At 39.2% G+C, this 26,327-nt stretch overlaps 1 long non-coding RNA gene across 1 annotated transcript; it reads left to right on the top strand.

Annotated features, from left to right (window-relative positions):
- Positions 1 to 2,308: 2,308 nt before the first annotated feature.
- Positions 2,309 to 24,871, top strand: LOC117085504. The gene is made up of 4 exons (XR_004437981.1): positions 2,309 to 2,585; positions 14,682 to 14,914; positions 18,945 to 19,098; positions 24,119 to 24,871. It is a non-coding gene; the product is annotated as an uncharacterized LOC117085504 (long non-coding RNA).
- Positions 24,872 to 26,327: the final 1,456 nt, after the last annotated feature.

The following is a 26,327-nucleotide window of genomic DNA, read 5'->3' as shown; positions in this document are numbered from 1 at the left end:
CATATAAGTGAAATCATGGAATATGTGGCCTTTTGTGATAGGTTTTTCACTTAACGTGTTTTCAAGGTTTATGTATGTAGTGGCACGTATCATTACTTCATTTCTTTTTATTTTTAAACAATATTTCATTGTATAAATATACTACATTTTGTTTATCCGTTCATCAATTGATGGACATTTGGGTGGTTTCTCCTTTTTGCTATTATGAATACTGCTGCTGTGAACATTTGCGTGTGCGTTTTTGTGTAGATACATTTTTATTTTCCTTGGGTATATACCTAGGAGTGGAATTGCTGGATCATGTGGTAACTCTGTTTAACCCTTTGAGAAACTGTCAGACTATTTTCCAAAGTGGCTACCACCATTTTACAGTCCCATGAACAATATATGAGAATTTGAATATCTCCACATTCTTGCTAACATTTGTTATTGTCTATCTTTTTTAGTGTAGTCATCTTAGTGGATGTAAAATGACATCTGGTGGTTTTGATTTTCATTTCCCTAGTGGCTAATAATGTTGATCATCTTTTCATGTGCTTATTGACCATTTGTATATCCTTTTTGGAGAATGATCTAGTCACTTCCTTTGCCCATTTTTAAATTGGGCTCTTATATTAGTCCATTTTCATGCTGCTGATAAAGACATACCTGAGACTGGGAATAAAAAGAGATGGCTGGGGAGGCCTCAGAATTATGGCGAGAGATAAAAGGCACTTCTTACATGGTGGCAGCAAGAGAAAAATGGCAAAGATGTAAAAGGGGAAATCCTGATAAAACTATCAGATCTCATGAGACTTATTCAGTACCACAAGAGCAACATGGGGGAAACTACCCCCATGATTCAAATTATCTCCCACTGGCTCCTTCTCACAGCAAGTGGGAATTATGGGAGTACAATTCAAGATGAGATTTGGGTGGGGACACAGAGCCAAACCGTATCGTTCCACCCCGACCCCTCCAAATCTCATGTCCTCACATTTCAAAACTAATCACGCCTTCCCAACAGTCCCCCAAAGTCTTTTTTTTTTTTTTTTTTTTGAGATGGAGTCTTGCTCTGTTGCCCAGGCTGGAGTGCAGTGGCCGGATCTCAGCTCACTGCAAGCTTTGCCTCCCAGGTTCACGCCATTCTCCTGCCTCAGCCTCCTGAGTAGCTGGGACTACAGGCTCCCGCCACCTCGCCCGGCTAGTTTTTTGTATTTTTTTTAGTAGAGACGGGGTTTCACTGTGTTAGCCAGGATGGTCTCGATCTCCTGACCTCGTGATCCGCCCGTCTCGGCCTCCCAAAGTGCTGGGATTACAGGCTTGAGCCACCGCGCCCTGCCCCCCAAAGTCTTAACTCATTTTAGCATTAACCCGAAAGTCCACAGTTCAAAGTCTCATCTGAGACAAGACAAGTCCTTTCTACCTATGAGTCTGTAAAATCAAAAGCAAGCTAGTTACTTTCTAGATACAATGGGGGTACAGGTATTGGGTAAATACTGTAGTTCCAAATGGGAGAAATTGGCCAAAACAAAGCAGTTACAGGGCCCATGCAAGTCCAGAATCCAGTGGGGCAAATTTTAAAGCTCCAAAATTATCTCCGTTGACTCCAGGTCTCGCAACCAGGTCGCACTGATGCGAGAGGGTCCAACCCCACATTTCTCTTCTGCACTGCCCTAGCAGAGGTTCTCCATGAGAGCCCTGTCCCTGCAGCAAACTTCTGCCTGGCCATTCAGGCATTCCCATACGTCTTCGGATATCTAGGTGGAGGTTCCCAAACCCCAGTTCTTGACTTCTGTGCACCTGCAGGCTCAACAGCATATGGAGGCTGCTGATGCTTCGGGCTTGCACCCTCCAAAGACATAGCTCAAGCTCTATGTTGCCCCTTTCAGCCATGACTGGAGCAGCTGGGACACAGGGCACCAAGTCCCTAGACTGAACATAGCACAGGGACCTGGGGCCCTGCCCATGAAACCATTTTTTCCTCCTAAACCTCCAGGTCTATGATGGGAGGGGCTGCTGCAAAGGTCTCTGACATGCCCTCCAAAGGTCTCTGACATTTCCCCATTGTCTTGGGGATTAACATTTGGCTTCTCATTACTTATGCAAATTTCTGTAGCTGGCTTGAATTTCTCCTCAGAAAATGTGATTTTCTTTTCTATTGCATTGTTAGGCTGCAGATTTTTCAAACTTTTAAGCTCTGTTTCCCTTTTAAAACTGAATGCTTTTCACAGCATCCCAGTCATCTGTTGACTGCTTTGCTGCTTAGAAATTTATTCTGCAAGATACTCTAAATCATGTGTCTCAAGTCCAAAGTCCCACAAATCTCTAGGGCAGGGGCAAAATTCCTCCAGTCTCTTTGCTAAAACGTAACAAGAGTCACCTTTGCTCCAGTTTCCAGTAAGTTCCTCATCTCCATTTGATACCAACTCAGCCTGGACCTTACTGTTCATATCATGGTCAGCATTTTTGTCAAAGCCATTCAACAAATCTCTAGGAGTTCCAAACTTTCCCACATTTTTATGTCTTCTGAGTCCTCCAAACTATTCCAGCCTCTGCCTGTTAACCAGTTCCGAAGGAGTTCCCCGACTGCTTGTGCTTCCCAGGTAAGGCGATGCCCAACCCTGCTTCAGCTCACTCTCTGTGGGCTGCACCCACTGTTTAGTCCCAGTGAGATGAGCCAGGTACCTCAGTTGGAAATGCAGAAATCACCCACCTTCTGCATTGATCTCACTGGGAGCTGCAGACTGGAGGTGTTCTTATTCAGCCATCTTGCCAGCCACCTTGGTTACTGTAGTTTTGCGGTAAGTTTTGAATGATCAACTTTTTCTCCAAATTTGTAGCAGTTTTGACATTGGCATATAATTTGGATTATACTTAACAGGTGTTTGGTATTAATATATGCTTATGATTTGAAATGCTATGGTTAGAGACAATAAAGCATAATGGTTTTGGTCATAAGTTCTGAGTCCAAGAGACCTGGATTTGAAATGACTGTACCACTTACTAGATGTATGAACTTCTGTAATCCTCTCTGAGCTTCAGTTTCCCATCTTGAAATAGGAACAATAATAATACATTAATGGATTTTTCAATTTGCATTGCATGTTCATCATGTGTGTTCAGTGGTGTTTTTAGTGGTAGTATGTTGGCTTCTGCTCTAAGAAAATAGTAATTAACTTCTACTTATTTGGAGCTTATTTTGCAATAAGTATGAGAAAGAAATAAAGCCAAGAAAATAGAAAAGCAAAGCAAAACTGCCTGTGGAGTGGTGTAAGGAGGAAGAGGCAGAAATAATCTATGCATGGTCCTTCTCCAGGAATTTAAGAAAACTTCTTTCTCCAATAATGCTTTTAAAATAGTTTAAATAGTTTATCTGCTTGCAAAGGCTTGCAGACATCAATTAATGTACTTTCAAAGAACTCCTTGGAATCCTTTTAAAAAACTTACTGACTATGGGATTCTATAAGACAGAACAGGGTAAGTTTACATTTAACTGACTTTTAGCTCCTAAATCATAATTTCAGTTGTATTAAAAACATTTTTTAAGCACAAATCTGTTAAAAGCAACAGTAAACAACAAGAGTTCAGAGAACATAAGCTAAGCATTTTCCAGCATGTAGTAACCAATATACTAGTGTTAGACATTGGCATGTCTAACATTTTTTGCTGTGCTGAAAAAGGGCTTGGGCTCCCTTTTTGTTATATTTGGAAAAATATTTGTTAACAATTTTCTATTCCATGCTACTCCTGGGAGGAAGCTTCAAAGGCCTCAGCCACAAGTAGCTCTAGCTCAAACAAAAACAAAGCATGTTGAGAACTGTGAACAGTCAGTGATGCAACACAAGGTGGTGCTCTTGTCCCAGTGAGGGCTGTAGAGCCTTGTTAGGGCATTAGACAAAGGATGCACAACTCCAAAAGATATGTTGGTGTAAATGCCAATGGGGATCTGGCGGACAGACTGAACAGCTGACTGGGAGGCACAAAGCCAAAGGTGATTTTTCTTAGAATGTAGACTGGTATAATAATGCAGGAGTACAAAAAGCAGCATAGCAACAACCTAAGAAAGATAAGAACAAGTGTCTGTGCTTTATAGTATGTTTGTTACTTGCCCTTATTATTCATTTTAGTCTTAATAACAGTATCTTTGCACTGCTTTGCCATACACATGCCTAAAACAAATGTTAGATAATGATATTTCTGTGTAGAAATAATGGCTTCCCATGGTCTTCACGATAAAATCCTGCTTTGTCTCCTGGCAACTTTTACCCCTTCTTCAGGACTGAAATGTCTGAAGTTCCTGAACTGCATCCTGCTCTCTTGTCTCTGTGATTTTGCACATGCTGGTGTTCTACCTGGAACTTTCTTTCTCCTTTCACCTTCTTGGACAATTCCTGTTCCTTCTTTCTGGGTTGACACAGATATCACCTCCTTCTAGGACTTCCTTAATTACCTCCACATAACAGGAATGTGCGGATTGAAGCTATTAATAGTATATGTGAAGTACTTAATAGATGTATTCACTTAACAAATGATATCTATTGTTTTCATACAAGTCCAATAGTTTTAGTCTATGTACATATTGATCATTTTTATGTACTTATTTATGGGTATTTACTGTTTTCTGGGCCCATCTTTTAGTCACTTATGTCTTTATTGTTACATAATAACCAGATTGTCACTCCATATTCTCAGTGTAAAATCTTCCTTTTTGTGCAAGATGATATTTTATGTTTTGTTTACAGTATTCTTCCTGATTAGTTAATTCAATAAATAGTTTCTCAGTACTCATGTACAAGGTTCTGTTCTAAACACTGAAAGTATAGGATATAAAAATGGATAGCATAATGAAGATACCTATTGTCTAGTGATTCTTAATATTTATTGTTCTTTAAATTTTAAGATTAAATTGCATCATTGCTATGGAGAGAAAACTGACAATAATAATGTTTTTCCTGGTTTGTAGCTTTTTTTTTCTGCTATGAAGCAGCTTGTTTTATGCTATTTTCTAACTATAGTTTATATTATTGATTTTAAAAAGCATTAACCCTTGCCCATAGTAAAACTCTTAGCACATTTCTGCTAAGTAACACTGCCTTAAAAGATCCTATTGATATCCACTATTATATCTTTGGGTTAAAAAAAAAAAACACTAGAGGATTCTAATGTCAACCATAAAATTTGTCCCCTTTTCAAGATCTTATTCAGAATTGTGAACAAAGGCCTTTTAATAGTCAGGGTTCTGGCAAGAATCTGAGGGCCCATTCGAACTAGGTAATTTGAGAAGAGGACATTTGTACAAACCTGCAGGCAGAGTTTAGAAAACCAAACTATGTCAGATCTAGCAAGATGGAGAGACTATTATTTCTTTTCTTTTTTTTTTTTTTTTTGTTTTTTTTTTGTTTTTTGGAGAAGGAGTCTCACTCTGTCACCCAGGCTGGAGTGCAGTGGCGCGATCCTGGCTCACTGCAACCTCCGCCTCCTGGGATCAAGGGATTCTCCTGCCTCAGCCTCCCAAGTAGCTGGGATTACAGGCATGCACCACCATGCCCGGCTAATTTTTGTACTTTTAGTATAGATGGGGTTTCACCGTGCTGGCCAGGCTGGTTTCAAACTCCTGACCTCATGATCTGCCCACCTCGGCCTCCCAAAGTACTGGGATTACAGGCATGAGCCACCGCACCCGTCCTGAGAGACAGTATTATTTCTAGGCCTGAAGAGGCAAGGAGAGAGAGCAGATACTGTAGCACAGAGTGGGTGGCTGTTTGGAGATAACTGCCCATCCAGAGCTGAAGCTTCCCAAAAACAGACCAAATGATTCCCAATGACCCAGCAGGCAGGGAGCAAGGAAATTAACAGTCTTACCTCATTCTCCTATTAACCGCAATCTGCCACCAGGCTTCCCACTGACAGAACCTCATGGAATCTAGAGGGCAAGGGATTCAGTAGACACAGTCCATGCAGGTCAGTTTCCTGTAGCACAGACCAGGGTGGAGAAGGGTGTGGTATGGATCTGGCAAAGTGAATGCAAGAAACTCAGCACAGGCTTTACATTGTTCATAAAGTGGAAGACTCAGCTATTGATTTTTTTAAATTAAAAGAAATATGAATTTACCCCTACACATTTTTGTCATGTCTACAGATCAATGCCTTTTTCATGAAAAACTATCCTTTTTTCCTATTTTTTTCCTCAATTCATTCAATTAATATTTATTGAATCCTTCTTTGAGCAGGTGCTGAAGATACAGAGATAAAGACACAAGGGTCACACCATCAGGTGGGAATAAGAGAAATAGTCAAACCATCACCTTACAGAGGACTGTAAGCATGGTGAATTAGGGGGAAGTGCGGGGGACAATGGGAGCTCACAGATGAGGTAGCTACTTCACATTATAGATTGTCTGGAAGGCTTCCTGGAGGAGGTGATTTGGGCATAATCCTTGCTCGGTTTAATTGTTTGGTCTCTATTTCCATGTTGAATGTATTTTATTACCATTAGGAATGCAAATTTTGGGCCACATCTCTGAATCTTGTCTTGAAATAAACTACCAAATGCGGATCACCTTATGAAACAGTATGAACATTTTTATGGTTTTGAAACATATTGACACATTGCCTTCAGAAAGATTGTATACTGTTAATATTACCATAAACATTGTATGAGGACACATTTGGCACACACTTGCACTATCACTATGCATTATGTATTTTGAATATTTTCCAACTTTGTTTGCTCCTTTCTGTTAGCTGGCTGTTTATGTCAGCTTCACCCTAGCAATGGCTTTTTACATTGAAGAAACATTTGGTTCCAATTTCCACCTTCTTTATGTATTCCCAGAACTAGCCTTATTTTGCCATCTCAGAAATACCAGCAGCTATGGTAGTGTTCTCTCCTCCAGTGTTTAAGTTCCGACTTCTTTCAAGATTCATTATGCTAATCTATTTTGTGTATGTTGGAAGTTTTCTTTATTATATATTCCAATAATCCCACATTTCTACTTTGTCTCTACTCCATTTTCCATTGGGAGTTAGAGTATTCATAAGAGTTAAATCATCTGCCATTCCTTGAGGCAGAAACCCTCAGTATTCTTTCTTCATTTCTGTTGTAGCTCTACTTCTCTCTTCCTTTTATTCAGTTCAATTTTTTATGGTTTCTCTTTTTTTCTTGACCAGTTGTGCCAGAAGTTTTCAAATTTTATTAATATTTTTAAAGATTTATTTTATTTGTTTAATGAATTTCTCTATTGCCTCTTTGTTTCCTAGTTTATCTACTGCTGCTGTTATCCATATTATTTCTTTCTAAAATATATTGGTCTTCCTCCTGCTTTATAATCTTCTTCTGCAGCTGTCTTTGGCAGATTTTAACAAGAATTAACTGACAAAGGGGAAATACAATTCTCAAAGTTTCTGTCTCAACTTTACAAAATAAAGAAAAGAAGGATGAGTTTAGATCAGAGAGACAGTAACTTAAGAACTAACCAATATGATCCAAATGATACATTTTTGGAACTTAGCTTTTATTTTCCAAGGGAAAAATATTAAATTAATTTTTTTCTTTCTTTCTTCCTGTTCTTGCTCATTTTGTTCTGCTTTTGTTTCTCTCCTCCCCTTCTTTCTCCTCCTTCTCCCACTTCTTCTTCAGTTATAGCTCTGAACACAGATAAAATAATGGTTATCTGTAGAAGACTGAAGAAGCTGTGGTATCCATGTATTGTCAGCATGTACTGCATTCTTGAAACACTGAATTTGCTGTGAGGTTTAATGAACTGCTCTTGCAATAACAGGATGTTGAATGTTGAAAGATAAGTGATTAAGTTAGATCTGGGTTTGAATTCTGGCTTATTTATTAACTAAGCCTATGGCCTTGGATAAGTTACCTAACCTCTCCAATGCTCAATTTTCTTTTTTGCTGTGAGGGTAAAATAAAATAATACATGTGAAAGCTAGTGCCTAGCACTTGATAAGTGCTCAGTAAATGCTAGCCGTTTATTATAATTTTCCATATTAAACCACTATGGGATACTTTTTCTGTCACATAAAACATTGTTGAAATGCCTGCCATATATTAGTGCCCCGAAGTCCAAAGGTAGAGGAACTGAGTGTTTAAAAATTACTGTGGCTGTGGAGTCAACATGATATAAAAAAACAAACATTTGGATAAACACCAAGAAGCCAAATATGGTTGAAACGTTGACTGGCTGACAAAAATAATTTGGGTTGCTTAATGGTGCACAAAGGTAATGCAAAACACTCTCTTTAGATGTGTAATATCTTCACCTTTAATTTCTTTCTAAAGTACCTAAGAATTGGATTTTTTTTCCCAATAATAACTGTATGGGTTATACTCACTTTGAGACATTTCTGATTCCTACAAGTAGAAGAAAAAAATTTTTTACAGTGCTATTTTCTCTTTTATAGAAATTATATTACTTATAAATTTCTTGCCTTATTAGTTATACACCACTTAAAATGCATTCGACGTTTAAATAATTGTCTGCAAGAAGCAGCAGCAATTCTGCAGGACTTTTGGCCTGTATTAAAACTAGATAGCTTTCTATGCACAAGCCTCTGTACTAAGTGGTAGTCAAAGGTCTGTATAGTTAGCTCAATTCAGTTCCACGAACATAAATTGGGATCTTATAACGGGCTAACAGAATGGGCATCCATGAACAAAAGGCTTCATGTTTATGTATGAATAAAAAAAACAGACCATATCAACTTAAGCCACTGTTGGTGATACTGTCTTAGTAAAAGAATGACAGCAATATGCTAGATGCCTGTTTAACCTCCAAAACACACATTCTCAATCTGATTACAATAGCAACAACTTTTAACTTTTTATAAGACTTTAAGTAATACTTAAAAAACTGTGGGCTGGGCGTGGTGGCTCACGCCTGTAATCCCAGCACTTTGAGAGGCTGAGGCGGGCAGATCACCTGAAGTCAGGAGTTCGAGACCTGCCTGACCAATATGGCGAAACCCTGTCTCTACTAAAAATACAAAAAATTAGCTGGGAGTGGTGGTGCACACCTATAATTGCAGCTACTTGGGAGGCTGAGGCAGAAGAATCGCTTGAACCTAGAAGGCAGAGGTTACAGTGAGCCGAGATCATGCCATTGCACTCCAGCCTGGGTAAGAAGAGTGAAACCCCCTCTCAAAACAAAACAAAACAAACAAATAACCAACAAAAAAAACCTGTGGCATTATTATTACTATTTTACAAAAGATTAGTTATTTGAATACATGAATTTAAAAAAATTCTCTTGCAGATCCTTAGAAGGGGTAGACGTTATCTGGATAAGCCTATTGCACTGCACAATTTCCTAACAGATAATTAGTACATACATTTTTTGGTTAATTAAAGCTAATATTTCTAAATAACTCCAAGCCTTTCTTTTGAATAGTCTGTGGCATTTTTCAACTTATTTTCTTCTTGTTATTACTTTCTTTTTAAACTTGTTGCTTTTCTCTCCAATTCTAATTTCCATTAAGCTTGTGCAAATGAATTAGGTCCTTTTAATATTGCTGCTAATAAGGCACTTTTCAAATGAACATTCTAGTTCTCTTTGGATGGTTAGCTACTGATTCAAAACCAATAATGTTAAAACAACATTAATTAATGCAGTCTTTAACTTTGCCTAACAACAATGTGATGTGAGAGAGAAACTGATGCTCCCAGGTTTTACATCTGACAACAGGCTCAGATAGGTTAAGAAACTGTTCAAATTGCAGAGCAATTTGGAGCAGAAGAGAGATTAGAATTCAACTTCTCTTACTCCCTACTAAACTGCTTTTGTATACCCAACATAATTTTCTCGTCATTTAAATAGTGTTACAGAGCGTTCCCACATACTCCAGAGAGGAATAAAGATTTACATATTCCAAAGTGTTAGGTCTCTCTGTCAAAACGTGTTTGCATCATTTGTCTTTTGAAATCCTTCATAAAATGTGTTTAGGAGAAACAATATTGCCTTAACTTTGTGAAAAGCCATCTGAAACTCTCGGTATACAGTTGTGTAACTGAGTAAACATTGGAAATAATTTGTAATTTGAGACCACCAAATGGAAGAAAAAGATCAGAAAATTACATTAAGAAAATCTGTAGGATTTATTTTTGTTTTTTTAAAAAATACTATTTCTCTATAGGATTGCTATAGCTACATTATAGAATATCTGGTAACTTCAAGGGGGAAAATTTTTGGTTCAATTTTACAAATGTTATCACATTACAATTTTTTTTCTAGTTTATACCCAGAATCCATTATATCTATTTTTTAAAAGTATAATTATATACACAGTAAATACATAATTTCCATTCTGATTTTTTACTTACTATGATAACATAAGCACTATATTTTCAAATAGAAAATTCAAAAGAAAAAGTTAAATTTTGAAATACTTTTTAAAATAATGAAAATGTGAGTCAATTATAAATCTGTCACTAAATAATGACAGTTTTAAATGTGAAAGACTTCAGTTTTTGAACTAAAGTAAGAAAATAATTATAAGATAATATTTACTTTTCCAAATGAAAAAAGTATTTTTTAATGGAAAGCATTTAACAGTGAAAACCATGGATCTTTAAATTTTATATATGTGTATATTTTAAAGACAAAGTCTCACTCCGTCACCTGGGCTCGAATGCAGTGGCTGGTCATAGTTCACTGAAGCCTCCAACTCCTGGGCTTAAGCAATCCTCTTGCCTCAAACTCCCAAGTAGCTGGGACCTACATAATGGGACAAAATATTCACAAACTATGCATCCGACAAAGGTCTAATATCCATAATCTAGAAGGAACTTAATTCAACAAGCACAAGAAGACACGAACAGACATTTGTCAAAAGAAGACATGCAAGTTGCCAACAAATGTATGAGAAAATACTCAACATCACTAATCACCAGAGACATGCAAATCAAAACCACAATGAAATATCATCTCACACCAGTCAAAATAGCTATTATTAAAAAGTCAAAAAATAACAGATACCGGCGAGACTGCAGAGAAAAGGGAATGTTTATACACTGTTGGTGGGAATGTCAATCAGTTCAGCTACTGTGGAAAATAGTTTGGAGATTTCTGATAGAACTAGAAATTGAACTACCATTTGACCCAGCAATCTCATTACTGGGTATATTCTCAAAGAAAAACAAATTATTCTACCAAAAAGACACATGTATTCATATGTTCATCACAGCACTATTTATGATAGCAAAGAGATAGAATCAACCTAGGTGTTCATCAATGGTGGATTGGAAAAAGAAAATGTACATATACACCATGGAATACTATGCAGCCATGGAAAAGGACAAAATTATGTCTTTTGCAGGAACATGGACGCAGCTGGAGGCCACTATCCTAAATGAATGAATGTAGGAACAGAAAACCAAATAGTACATATTCTCACTTACAAGTAGGAGCTAAACATTGGGTACTCATGGTAAATTGTCTGACATGGGTCCTTACCAACCATTCTTCAGGAGCAGTATGCATCTGAAGACAAGGACTAGTGCAGACCTACCACTTTCCAGGGTGCCATGAGAGCACATGAGCCCTTGCCATTCATGTAGCTTCATGCCACTCAGCAAAAGTTTCTAGAGGTGGGAGTGACTTGAAAGTAGATACTTAAACAAAATAAAACAAAAAAGACTGAGTTTCAACACTCTTTTAAGAGTCTGAGAGATAAAGATACCACAATTCAAAAATTAAAATTTTATCCCTTTTCCTGCTACTCAGTGGGGAGAGAATGCATGACCATTTATGGTAAACAAAAAAACTAAACTTTTATTTTGCATCTGACTGTGGTGAGAATAAATGTTTAATGCCACTAAAGTAATATTCTGCCTTAATGCATTTGTGTTGCTGTAAAGGAAAACCTGAGGCTAGGTGATTTATAAAGCAAAAAGGTTTATTTAGTTTATGACTCTGCTGGCTGTAAGGTTGGGCATCTGGTGAAAACCTCAGGCTGCTACTATTCATGGCAGAAGGTGAAGGGGAGAGATCATATGGTGAGAGAGAAAGCAAGGGGTGTGGGGAGGTGCCAAGCTGTTTTAAACAACCAACTCTTGGGAACTAACAGAACAAGAACTTACTCATTACTTCCAAGAATGGCATCAAGTCATTCAGAAGTGATCTGCCCTCCTGACCCAAACGTCTCTCATCAGGTCCCACCTCCAACACAGGAGACCACATTTCAACATAAGGTTTGGGGGAGAAAACATCCAACTGTACCATATACATACTCAGCAATTATTCCAAATAATACAAAATGATTTACCAAACAAGTAAGCCATTCTCTAATCCAGACCTCTGGGAGTCCATTCTAACTTCCCAGAAATTCTTATTCTTCCAAAATTGTTCATGCTCAAGTATATTTATGTGTGAGAGAGACTGTTATTTACCCACCGATAACCATTCTCCGTTCTTCCTTTAATCATCGACTCCCTAGTTCTATCTAGGCACATCTGGTGAATGATTGCATTTCTAGGCTCCCTTGGATCTAGGTTTGGCTATGTGACTATGTTCTACTCAATGGGATGAGTAAAAATAATGCGTGCCTTTTCTGGGTTATTTCTTTAAAAGGAATGGTCCTGGCTGGACGCGGTGGCTCATGTCTGTAATCCCAGCACTTTGGGAAGCTGAGGAGGGTGGATCACGAGGTCAAGATCGAGACCATCCTGGCCAACATCGTGAAACTCCATCTCTATGAAAAATACAAAAATTAGCTGGGTGTGGTGGCGTGTGCCTGTAGTTCCAGCCACTCAGGAGGATGAGACAGGAGAATCCCTTGAACCCGGGAAGCAGAGGTTGCAGTGACCTGAGATCGCGCCACTGCACTCCAGCCTGGGCGACAGAACAGACTCGATCTCAAAAAAAAAAAAAAAAAAAAAAAATCAAAAGGAATGGACCTATTTTTTTTTTCTCCTAGAATTTTCCCCTCTTTTCACTAGCAAGGGGATGGAGAGAGTGGAACAACTATTTTGAGTCTAGAGATAGGTATTATTATGTCAAGGATAGCTGCCCTATCAGTCTCAGACTGCTTGTATCTGAATGTAATATTAGAGGAAAATACGTTTGAATCTTATTTAAGCTACTGTATTTTGAAGTCTTTTTCTGACAGAGGATTAGTACTGTAAATAATATACATAAATATATTTACAAAAAACAAAAACAGAAGCACTCTATAGTACTATCTTCTATCTTATTTTCTCTCTTTCTTTTTAAAAAAAAAAAAACAACAGTCTCCCTCTGTTGCCCAGGCTAGAGTGCAGTGGTGTGATCGTAGCTCACAGCCTCAACTCCTGGGCTCAAGCAATCCTCCTGCCTCTGTCTCCTGAGTAGCTGGGGCTACAGGTGCATGTCACCATGCCTGACTAACCTTCTAATTTTTTTGTAGATATAGAGTCTTGCTATGTTGCCAGGACTGGTTTTGAACTCCTGGCCTCAAGCAATCTTCCTGCCTCAACCTCCTAAACTTCTTGGAGTACAGACGTAAGCCACTGTTCCCAGCTTGTTTTTGTTTGTTTGTTTTTTTATGATTAATTTCAATTACTAAGTAGATAGTTTTTTAAATCAGTAATATGCTTTAACATCTTTTTCTGGATTTCTTTTTTATACTTATTCTACCTGGTGTCTGCAGAAAATTCTCCACATTCCATTTATTCTTTCAACAAATGTTTATTGGGAGCCTATTATATTGCTGCCTCAAGTACCAGCTCTGACAACACATGGACAGACTGGCAACTAATGTCCCCAGAAGCAATCTCTTCAACTAGTGAGAGATGAGGTTGGCGATAGTTCTTAAGTGTCTCCAGTGGTGTGAAGTCTCAGGTGCCCACAGTAATGACCCACTCATCAGCACACTCTTAATTGACTTTCTTCTTTTCCTTGCCTCATCTTCCTATTTCTTTACTCTGCTTTCAGGGATTGCCTTCCAAATAGACTCTTTCTACTCAATTCTGGTTTTGGAGTTGGTTTTGGAAGAAACCAAACCAAGACAATGGTCAGGGAAGTTTATATCTCTGTGAGAGTCTTTTGAATAGAAACCTAAATCTTGTGAGGCAGAAAGCCTCAGGAATATTTGAAGGAGGAGAAACTAGCAAATCCAAAGGACTTGAGGTGGGAACATGCTTGGCAATTTTAAAGAATATTAAGAAGGTCATGTGGCTGGAGTGGGGCATGTGAAGGCAGAGAGTTAGGAGATGCCTTCAGAGAGCTAGGCTGGGGCTGATCCTTGTGGGTGATGATAGAGATTTAGGATTTTATTCTCAGTGTCATGGGAAAACATTGGATGGTTGAGCTGAGCATTAATGTAATATGATTTAAGTTTTAAAGTATTCTGGAAATTAAGTGTAGCATATTGAGCATACACAATTTTCTTTTGTGTAATAAACATATAAAGACAAAGATAACTAGAAAAGAAGTCACAACACGGAAGAAATATTCAACAAATTTTTGAAATCTAGAAATATAGAAAAGACCTAACAGATTTAACAGACTAGAGACAGTTGAAACCTAAGAGAACTGGGGGAGAGAGGCTGTTATAGGTTGAATTGTGTCCCCTAAAAGAGGACGTGTTGTGGTCCCAACCTCTGCTATCTCAGAACATGACATTATTTAGAAACAAGAGTCTTTGCAGATTTAGTCTTGTTAACCTAAAGTCATTAGGTGGGTTTTAATCCAATATAACTGATGTATTCATAGAAGGAAGAAATTTGGATACAGGGACAGACATGCACCAAGAGAAGATGATGTGAAGAAACACAGCAAGAACACCATGTGAAAATGGAGGACTGGAATGAAGCATCTACAAGCCAGGAAATGTCTGAGGCTGCCAGAAGCCAGGAGAGAGGCCTGGAACAGATCCTGTACTAGAGCCTTTAAAGAGAGCATGGTCCTGCTGACATGTTGATTTTGGACTTCTGGCCTCCAGAGCTGTAAGAATAAATTTCAGATGTTTTAAGCCATCCAGTTTCTGGTATCTTATTATGGCAGCCCTAGCAAACTAATATAGACTCCAATAAAAATTCAAGTCATATATGCCATCGAATTTAGTATATCATCAGAAATGGGAGAAACTGGTAACTTTATAGGTGAATATGAAAGATGATAGGGATAACGGAAGGATTAAGTGATAATAAAAGAGCAGTTAGCTCTTCAGATCTCCGTTTGATTCTGTCCCTTTAGGTGATGACCCTTCCCTTACTACAGCAGGAAACAAGATTTATTCAATAAAGTTGTTGAACCAGAAATATCTCTGGACTCAGGAGGAAGAAAAATGAGACACCATATTGAAAATAGGGAAAATAAATAAAGACAGTATTTTAAATAGTGAGATGTCAGTTCCCTTTTCTTCACTGATCTCCAGAACATTGGCTACCAGACTTACATATATCTAAGCAGCCAATTAGGGAAACTTATTTTCTGAGGAAACCAGTGGAACTCTGTAAAAAATAATAAAATATCTGAAATCTAGTCATCCTGCAGCAAAGCCCACAGTCAATAAGTTTCACACAGCTTACACATTTTTCAAATAACATTTACTGTCTTATTTTTAAGTATGTATGCAAAACCAAGGATCACTAGACATTAGAGAGGAGTCTTTTATGCCAGAGATGGAGAACAAAACAACATAGAAACAAAATTCAAAAGAAACAGAAAATGCCAGTAGCAAAAGAAAACAAAACCAAAGCAAAAATTTACGTTAATCTTAAATATCACAGAAGAATCTATGAATCAAAAACAGGAGGCTTTACAAACATGAATGGTTACCGAAGAAATAAAGAATAAACCAAAAATATGACAGAAGGAAAATTTTGACAGAATTTGAGCTGGAAGATAAGGAAATTGCCCAGGAAGTAGAACAAAAATACAAAGACATACAAAATAGGAGGGTAATGGGAGGAAAATTTTAAGAAAACTAGAGAATTTGTACAAGAGCTTTAATATCCAGAATATAGGATTTGCAGGAAGAGAAAAAGAAAAGAAAGGAATTACCAATGAAGCAATTCAAGAAAGTTTCTTAGTGTGGAAGGACTTACTCTTTCATTACTCTTTGAAAAAGACCAATTTTGGATTCAGTACAATGATTGAAAAAGTCCCATAGTAAGGTACTTGATGAAATTCTAGTATGCTGATGACAGAGATTCAAAAGCTGCTAGCAGGAGTAACTACATAATTTGTTCATTCCAGTACAAAATCAAAATATGGAGGCTGCATGTTCAAAAGTGATTAAGAACTTGAAACCGGAAACAGCAGAGCTCTAAACCAAGCATGGGCCCATTATGGATGCAGAGCCCTCTGCTGTTGCACAGGTCACACACAATCATGAAGTGACCCAGGCCCCCAGGGAGAAAAAGTATCTAGAAATCAGGATATTTCTCCCTTTCCCATTGCTCTAAGCTGTGATTCTTACTTTACTCAGTATAAAGAAACAAACAGAAGAGGTACTTCCTCGTCTTTCCAACCCCCAAATTATCAGCTCCCTGCCCTTATTTCTGTAATCTGGTTTCTTTCCTTAAATGATTGAACTGTCCTGGTTTCTGTCTAAACTCTATTCTTCAGTTTGTATGTGGGGAACCCATATCCTCTAGCCTATTCAAGATTTTTCTCCTTCATTTAGCCCTTCTCCTGCATCATCAATTTTTGTTTTTCTTTTTGGATTATTTCCATCAGAATATAAATATCACCACCATCTTTGAAAGTACTCACTTTGCGCAAGACCTCTTTCTCTGTTTCCCTTTATAGCAAAATTTATTAAAAGAGCTGTCTTATTCATTCATTCATTCATTCATGTAAAGCAGGGGGTCTTGCTGTGTTGCCCAGGCTGGTCTCAGATTCCCAGCCTAAAGCAATTCTCCTGCCTTAACTTCCCTAATAGCTGGGACTGCAGGTGTGTACCACCACAAAAAAGAGTTATCTTTACCCACCTCCACTTCCTCTTCTTTGCCATTCTGTCCTCAGTGCTTCAGTCAGGCTGAAACATGTATCACTCCACTGAAACTACTATTGTCAAAGCCAACAGCGACCCCCCATCTAATCAAAACCAATGATCAAATCTGAGGACTTATTTTCCTCAAACTTTCAGGGGAATTTGAGATTATTGATTATTCCTTTATCCTGAGTTTTTTAAACAGGACACCACATGCTTCTAGTTTTCCTTTGACTTCACTGCTCCTCTGTTTCCCTTGCTGACCCCTCCCTTATACCAGAGCTTGGATTATTGGTGTAATCCAGAGCCCAGTCCTTAGTCTTCTTTGTTCTCTCTACTTTCTCCATCTAATCAATTAACTTTATCTCATGGTATAATCCCCATCAATACATTGCTGTTTCTTATATTTAGGCCTTTAGCTCCAGATACTCCCTTGAGTTTAAATCTATATATTCAAATGCCTATTTGGAGTCTACTTGAATGTCTAATAGGTAACTCAGATATAACATATACAAAATACAACCCAATTTTCTCTTAGAAATCTCCAGTCTTACCAATCCAATCAAATGACTCCATCATTGACACAGTTGCTTCAGTCAAAACTCTAGTAGTTATCCTTGATTCTGCTCTTTCCCTCGTATGCCACATCAAATTAACCACCACCCATTAGGTCATATTCGTTCCAATTCCCAAATATATCCTGATTGCTGATTTCCCACCACTCCTGTCATGACCCTGGACTCTCCCAGTACCATTGCAATAGCTCCCTAACTCTCCCTTCTTCCTTCCTGTGTTGCCTCATTACTATCCACTCCACATAATGACCAGAACAATCTTCAGAAAGCCCTATAGTATAAGGAGTGTGTTTATTATCCCCTTTTACAGATAAGACAGCTGGAGCTGAAAATGCTTAGGAAACGTATCCAATATCAGACAGCTAGTAAATAGTAATATAAAATTTAAATCTAGATGCTTTCCTAGAGTGCCCTTCCCCTCCTGTGTTTTGACATTCTTTAATCTTTGTGTCTGTGGTGCCTATCTCTGCACACTGAGTAGCACCTGACACACAATATGCACTTAATAAATTGTTGAATTAATTAGTGAATAACACTTGGCCATAGGTGCTATTCAAAAACGATATTCAATAAATGTTTTTTATGTGAGTGTCTTAGAATATATGCTCTGTAGCAGGTAAGGTTTTAGAGGAACCATTTTATTATACATCTCATTCACATTGAACTTTTTTTTTTTTTTTTTTTTGGACACAGAGTCTCACTCCATCACCAGGCTGGAGTGGAGTAGTGCACTCTTGGCTTACTGCAAGCTCCGCCTCTCAGGTTCAAGTGATTCTCCTGCCTCACCCTCTGGAGTAGCTGGGATTACAGCCATGTGCTGCCATGCCCAGCTAATTTTTGTATTTTTAGTAGAGACTGGGTTTTGCTATGTTGGTCAAGCTGGTCTCAAACTCCTGACTTCAGGTGATCCACCCACCTTGGTCTCCTAAAGTGCTGGCATTATAGGAATGAGCCACTGTGCCTGACTCCATACTGAACCTTGAATTTGCCATTATGTTGGGAACAGGCCCTCAAATCTGACCATAAACTGGCCCCCAAACTGGCCATAGGCAAAATCTCTGCAGCACTGTGACATGTTCGTGATGGCCATGACACCCACGCTGAAGGTTGTGGGTTTACTGGAATGAGGGCAAGGAACACCTGGTCCACCCAGGGTGGGAAACAGCTTAAAGGCATTCCTGAACCACAAACAATAGCATGAGCAATCTACACCTTAAGGGCATGTTCCTACTGCAGATAACTAGCCAGAGCCCATCCCTTTATTTTAGCCCATTCCTTTGTTTCCTGTAAGAAATACTTTCAGTTAATCTACAATCTATAGATACAATGCTTGTCACTGGCTTGCTGTCAGTAAATATGTGGGTAAATCTCTGTTCGAAGCTCTCAGCTCTGAAGTCTGTGAGACCCCTGATTTCCCAACCACATGCTGTATTTCTGTGTGTGTGTCTTTAATTCCTCTAGCGCTGCTAGGTTAGGGTCTCCATGACCGAGCTGGTCTCAGCAAGATGTGCCCAACGTGGAGGCTCAAACCCAGGTCGAAGGGTCACCAAAGCAACAGTTGGAGAATGTGGAACTAAGCTGGAGGACACCTGAGTACTCTTAAGCAAACACCATGGTGAGTAAGAAGGGGAGCTCGGAAGCATCAGGGTAACAGTGGGACAAGTGTGGGCTCTGGTTCATTCCACCTTGGAACCTTTTCACACTGATGATGAAGAAGAAGGAAAGTATAACAAAGTAACAGAAAAAGTAACAGAGCAGGTTTGTTTGCCAGCTAAAGCTAAAGCAGCAAAGGAGGAAGAGGTTCATCCCTACTCTTCTGCACACCCTCATTATTTTGAAAAAAAAAAAAAAAAAAGAATGGCCTGACCCTCCAGATCTTTCTTTTCTGGAGGACACTGGGTGAAAAGTAGTTGCCCCAGTGACTGTTTGAGCAGCACCTTGAGTGACCGCTCTCAGTTCTATTCAGGCAGGAATTCAGCAAGCTAGAAGAGAGGGTGATATAGAGGCTTGGCATTTCCCTGTTAGAATACATCCTGTAGATCAATGGGGAAATATTATAGCTACATTTGAGTCTTTTCCTCTTAAATTACTCAAAGAATTTAAACAAGCTATTAATCAATATGGACCAGGTTCTCCTTTTGTCATGGGACTGCTAAAGAATGTTGCTGTTTCCAGTTGGATGATTCCTACTGACTGGAATGCTCTTACTCGAGCTTGTCTAACTCCTGCTCAGTTCTTACAATGTAAAACTTGGTGGGCAGATGAAGCTTCCATTCAGGCTTCTCACAATGCCCAGGCCTAACTTCAAATTAATGCAACTGCAGACCAGCTTTTGGGGGTCGGCAGCTGGGCTGGTTTAGATGCACAAGTGGTCACGCAGGATGATGCCATAGAACAGCTTAGAGGAATGTGCATTAGAGCTTGGGAAAAAATCACTTCAGGTGGAGAACAATACCCTTTCTTTAGTGCTGTAAAATAGGGGTGAAGAGAACCATACACGGATTTTATAGCTCGGTTACAGGAGTCTCTTAAAAAGGTGATTGCAGATTCAGCTGCTTAGGATATAGTGTTGCAGTTATTAGCTTTCAACAATGCTAATCCCGATTGCCAAACTGCTCTGCTACCTATTAGAAGGAAAGCACATTTAGTTGATTATATCAAGGCCTATGACGGTATCAGAGGTAATCTGCATAAGGCTACTCTGCTAGCCCAAGCAATGGCAGGACTGAGAGTGGATAAAGGAAATGCTCCATTTCCTGGAGCTTGTTATAACTGTGGGAAGCATGGTCATACTTAAAAAGAATACAGAAAAAACCAGCGAGTCTGGCTGCCAAATAGGGCAAAAAAGAAAACTGCTGAGCCTGAAATACGTCCAAAATTTAAAAAAGGAAAACACTGGGCTAATCAGTGTCACTCTAAGTTTGATGAAGATGGGAACCTGATTTCAGGAAATGCCAGGAGGGGCCTATCTCAGGCCCTGTTCCAAACCAGGGCATTTCCGGCTGAAGCCATTCCCTCACCCCTGTACAAGACAGACGTCCCCCACCACAGCCGGTAGTGCCACAGTAGATTTGTGCTGCACAAAAGCTGTGAGCCTTCGGCATGGGGAATCCCCCGCAAAAGGTCCCAACAGGAGTCTGTGGACCCTTGCCAGTGGGGATGATAGGATTACTTCTAGGAAGGTCTAGTTTAAATTTAAAAGGGTGCAAGTACAAGCAGGAGTCATTGATTCAGATTACAGTGGGGAAATTCAAATTGTTATATCCACTTCTGTTCCCTGGAAAGGAGAGCCAGTAGAGCGTATAGCACAGCTCCTGATTGTGCTGTATGTGGAAATGGGGAAAAGTGAAATTAAATGAACAGGAGGATTTGGAAGCACAAATAAACAAGGCAAAGCAGCTTATTGGGTGAATCAAATTACTGATAAATGTCCTACCCGTGAATTAACTATTCAGGGAAAGAAATTTAAAGGTTTGGTAGATACAGGAGTGGACATTTCAATCATTTCTCTACAGTACTGGCCGTCCGTGTGGCCAATTCAACCCACTAAATTTAACATAGTTGGGGTTGGTAAAGCCCCTGGAGTATGTCAAAGTAGTTATATTTTGCATTGTGAAGGGCCTGATAGACAACCTGGGACTATTCAACCAGTTGTAACTTCTGTACCTATAAATTTATGGGGAAGAGATTTATTACAACGGGGAGCACAAGTTCTAATTCCGGAACAATTATGTAGCCCTCCAAGTCAACATATATTGCATGAAATGGGTTATGTCCCTGGTATGGGACTGAGAAAAAATTTGCAGGGTTTGAAGGAACCACTTCAAGCAGAAAGACATAGTTCCTGCCAAGATTTAGGATATCATTTTTGATGGCAGCCATTGTTAAACTTCCAGAACATATACCTTTAAAATGGTTGACAGATAAGCCAATTTGGATAGAACAATGGTAGTTAAGTAAACAGAAACTAGAGACTTTAGAGGAATTACTTACTGAACAATTAGAAAATGGACACATAGCTCCAACATTTTCACTTTGGAATTCTCTAGTTTTCGTAATGAAGAAAAAATAAGGTAAATGGAGAATGTTGACAGATCTTAGAGTCATTAATTCAGTTATACAACCTATGGGAGCATTACAGCCAGGATTGCCTTCTCTTGCTGTGATTCCAAGAAATTGGCCTTTTATAGTCATAGATTTAAAAGACTGTTTCTTTACTATCCCCTTAACTGAGCAAGACTGTGAATGGTTTGCATTTACAATTCCTGCAGTAAACAACCTGCAGCCTGCTGAGCGTTTTCATTGAAAAGTGTTGCCACAAGGCATGTTAAACAGCCCAACAATTTGCCAGACTTATGTAGGGCAAGCAATTGAACCTACTTGTAAAAAAATTTCACAGTGTTACTTTACTTATTATATGGATGATATAGTTTATGTTGCTCCCATTCGAAAAATATTACTCCAACGTTATGATCACTTGCAAAATTTGATTTCTCATGCTGGTTTAATAATAGTTTCAGACAAAATTCAGAATACTACTCTTTAATCCTACTTTGGGACCTTAGTAAATGACATTACCATTGTGCCACAGAAAGCAACCATACACAGGGATCAATTGAAAACATTAAATGACTTTAAAAAATTACTAGGGGACATTAATTGGATATGACCTGCTCTAGGCATTCCTACCTATGCCATGAGTAATCTATTTTCTATCCTTAGAGGAGATCCTAGTCTCATTAGCCCTTGGCAATTAACAAAATAAGCTGAGGCAGAGTTACAGCTGATTGAAAAGCAAGTCCATAAAGCTCAAATAAACAGAATAGATACAGAGAAGACTCTAGATTTGCTAATTTTTCCAACTCAGCATTCACCTACTTGTGTTATTTTTTTTTTTTATTTTTTTTTTTTGAGACGGAGTCTCGCTCTGTCGCCCAGGCTGGAATGCAATGGCTGGATCTCAGCTCACTGCAAGCTCTGCCTCCCGGGTTTTAGCCATTCTCCCGCCTCAGCCTCCCGAGCAGCTGGGACTACAGGCGCCCGCCACCTTGCCCAGCTAATTTTTTGTATTTTTTAGTAGAGACGGGGTTTCACTGTATTAGCCAGGATGGTCTCGATCTCCTGACCTCGTGATCCGCCCGTCTCGGCCTCCCAAAGTGCTGGGATTACAGGCTTGAGCCACCGCGCCCGGCTGTAGAGCAGCTTTTTCTTCTACATACTAATTCACAGACTCTAACTCCTTATTTGGATCAAATTGCTACTATGATAGGTAATGGGGTAATGGGATAACTCGGATTGTTAAATTACATCGGTATGATCCTGAGAAAATTATTGTCCCTCTCACAAAGGCACAAATACAGCAAGCTTTTATAAATAGTCTTACTTAGCAAACCCATTTAGCTGACTTTGTGGGTATTCTGGATAACCATTTTCCTAAAACAAAACTCTTGGAATTTTTGAAATTAACTAATTAAATTCTCCCTAAAATAATTAACTTTAAACTAATTGAAGGTGCTGAAAATGTTTTCACAGATGGGTCTAGTAATGGTAAAGCTTCTTATTCTGGCTTGAAAGGTATAGTTTTTCAGAGACCCTATACTTCAGCTCAAAAAGTGGAGCTTATAGCTGTAATTGAGGCATTGACTGCTTTTAATATGCCTATTAATGTGATTCCTGATTCTTTATAGGTGGTTTATTCCACACAATTAATTGAAAATGCTCAGTTATTATTTAATACAGATGAACAGCTGGTGACTTTATTTATCCAATTGTAAACAGCAGTCAGGAGTAGAATGCACCCTTTTTACGTCACTCACATTAGGGCTCATACACCTCTTCCAGGACCTTTAACTGAAGGGAATCAGATGGCTGATCACCTAGTTGCTACTGCAATATCTAATGCTAGACACTTTCACAATTTAACCCATGTTAATGCCTCTGGTCTCAAACGTAGATACAGCATTACCTGGAAAGAAGCTAAAGCTATTATCCAGTAATACCCAGCTTGCCAAATGGTACATTCCTCATCTTTTACAGGAGTTAATCCTCGAGGATTGGAACCTAATTTTCTTTAGCAAATGGATGTTATACATGTTCCCTCGTTTGGGAGACTAACTTACGTACATGTATGTGTGGACACCTTTTCTCACTTTGTGTGGGCTACATGCCAATCAGGAGAGTCTTCTGTGTTAAACATCATCTTTTGCAGTGTGTTGCAGTGATGGGCATTCCAGTTTCTATTAAAGCAGATAATGTCCCAGGCTATACTAGCCAAGCTGTAGCTACATTTTTCTCTATATGGAATATTCAACACATTACTGGTATCCCATATAATTCTCAAGGACAAGCCATAGTGGAAAGAATGAATCTCTCCCTGAAACAGCAGTTACAAAAACAAAAAAAGGGGGAGAATAGAGACTACAGGGTACCCCATATGCAATTGAATCTAGCATTATTAACTTTAAATTTTTTGAGCCTGCCTAAAGGCCAGATGTTATCAGCAGTTGAACAGCATCTACAGAAACCAGCTGCAAAGACAGAAGTAGAACAACTGGTTTGGTGGAGAGCTCTGATAACAAAAATCGGGAAATAGGTAAAAATAACTTCGGTTAGAGGTTATGCTTGTGTTTCTCCAGGACCAAATCAGCAGCCTATTTGGATACCATCAAGACACCTGAAACCTTATAAACCAGATGCTGAGTAAGAGATTCCTGAAGGATCCTGAAGACCCCCCAGTAGCAGCCATGTCGAGACTGACACTGAGGAGGACCCTAGCTGTCACGAGCAATACCCATCAAAACACAGCCACCCACTTGGGGACAGATCAAGAAGCTGTCGTAGATGGCGGAAGAAAGCCTGAGGAAAGTGGGACAACCAGTCACAATGAGTAATTTGATGGTAGCTATGATAGCGGTGATCACCATTGCCATGAGTTTTCCTTCAACAAGGGCTGACACAGAGAACAATTATACTTATTGGGCATGTTTGTCAATTTTGGCTGGCAATAATGCCTGGATATACTCACTCTATGACACAGTTACACATGCTTTCTGGTCTCAGTATTTACCATAATAAATCTGCTCCTGTAATTGAGGCATACCACCCTCGAAAACCTATTTGAAAACAAAATTGAACCTGGTCAGAAAAAATGAACATCCTTGTTTAGGAAGATTGCATCGCAGAACAGGCAGAGGTGCTGCACAGTGATTCCTATGGAATCATTATTGATTGGTCCCCTAAGGGGATGTTTAGCTTGAATTACACCTCTCAGTCTGTGTGCCACGGCCACACTGTGTTCAGCTGGTCTGCACAAAGTGGTCAGATAGTAGAATGATAAGAAATATAGCAAGAGTTCCTATTATCTGGAACCATGGCAGTATAGTGGCACCTCAACCTCAACTGATACGGCGTGCTGTAGGAGCTAAACATAAGGATTTGTGGAAACTATTAATAGGTCTTAATAAGATCAACATTTGGGAAAGAATGAAAAAGCCTCTAGAGGGACACTCTACAAACTTGTCTTTGGATAGTGCAAAATTAAAAGAACAAATATTTAAAGCATCCCAGGCACACCTGGCCTTAATGCTAGGAACTGGAGTACTTGAAGGAGTTGCAGACAGATTAGCAGCTAGTAACCCATTAAAATGGATAAGAACAGTTGGAAGCTCTGTGATTTCAGTGATGATTGTGCTTTTCATCTGTGTTGTTTGTCTTTGTAAAGAGTGTAGATGCAGATCCCGACTCCTGGGAGAAGTAGCTCACCATGACAAAGCTGCCTTTGCTTTTATCACCTTGCAAAACAAAGAAGGGGGATATGTTGGAAACAGGCCCCCAAATCTGGCTGTAAACAGGCCCCAAAACTGGCCATAAACAAAATCTCTGCAGCACTGTGACATGTTCATGATGGCCATGATGCCCACACTGAAGGTGGTGGTTTTACTGGAATGAGGGCAAGGAACACCTGGCCCACCCAGGGTGGAAAACCGCTTAAAGGCATTCCTGAACCACAAACAATAGCATGAGTGATCTGCACCTTAATGACATGCTCCTGCTGCAGATAACTAGCCAGAGCCCATCCATTTGGGCCCATCCCTTTGTTTCCTGTAAGAGATACTTTTAGTTAATCTACAATCTACAGAAACAATGCTTATCACTGGCTTGCTGTCAAAAATATGTGGGTAAATCTCTGTTCGAGGCTCTCAGCTCTGAAGGCTTTGAGACCCCTGATTTCCCACTCCACACGCTGTATTTCTGTGTGTGTGTCTTTAATTCCCTAGTGCTGCTGGGTTAGAGTCTCCATGACTAAGCTGATCTCAGCAGTATTACATAATAGTATTTATTATGCAGTAGTATTGAGTTTGCTACATTTTCTACTCATGACCCTACCTTGGCTTTCTGTCTCACCTGGGGAAACAATCGAGATTCTGTCAGTCATCCATAGGACGTGATATGGTCTGGTCTCCTTACCTCTGACTTTGTTTCCTACTACACTCCCCCTTGGTCACCCTGTTTCAGACATACTGACTTCCTCAATGTTGTTCCAACACATTTGGCATGCTCCTTTTGCAGAGCCTTTGCACTCATTCCCTTTGCCTTGAACACTCTTTCCCTACTATATATGTGGCATCTACCTTGTCTCTTTCAAGTCTGCTCAAATACTGCATTCTCATTGAAATCTGTGGCTTATTTAAAATTTCAACGTCTCTGTTGCCTGCACTCCTAATCTCCTTTAACCTGCTCTAACTTTTTTCCATAGTACTATTCACCTTCTAAAATATTGTATAATTGACTTAACTGTTTACATTAATGTTGTCTGTCTACCATGCTAGAATGTAAATTCCATGA

This window comes from Trachypithecus francoisi, unplaced genomic scaffold, assembly GCF_009764315.1.
Source record: "Trachypithecus francoisi isolate TF-2019V2 unplaced genomic scaffold, Tfra_2.0 Lachesis_group1, whole genome shotgun sequence".
Classification (NCBI taxonomy): Eukaryota; Metazoa; Chordata; class Mammalia; order Primates; family Cercopithecidae; genus Trachypithecus; species Trachypithecus francoisi.
The sequence above is the reverse complement of the archived record's forward strand: the minus strand, read 5'-3'. Positions and strand labels throughout refer to the sequence as shown.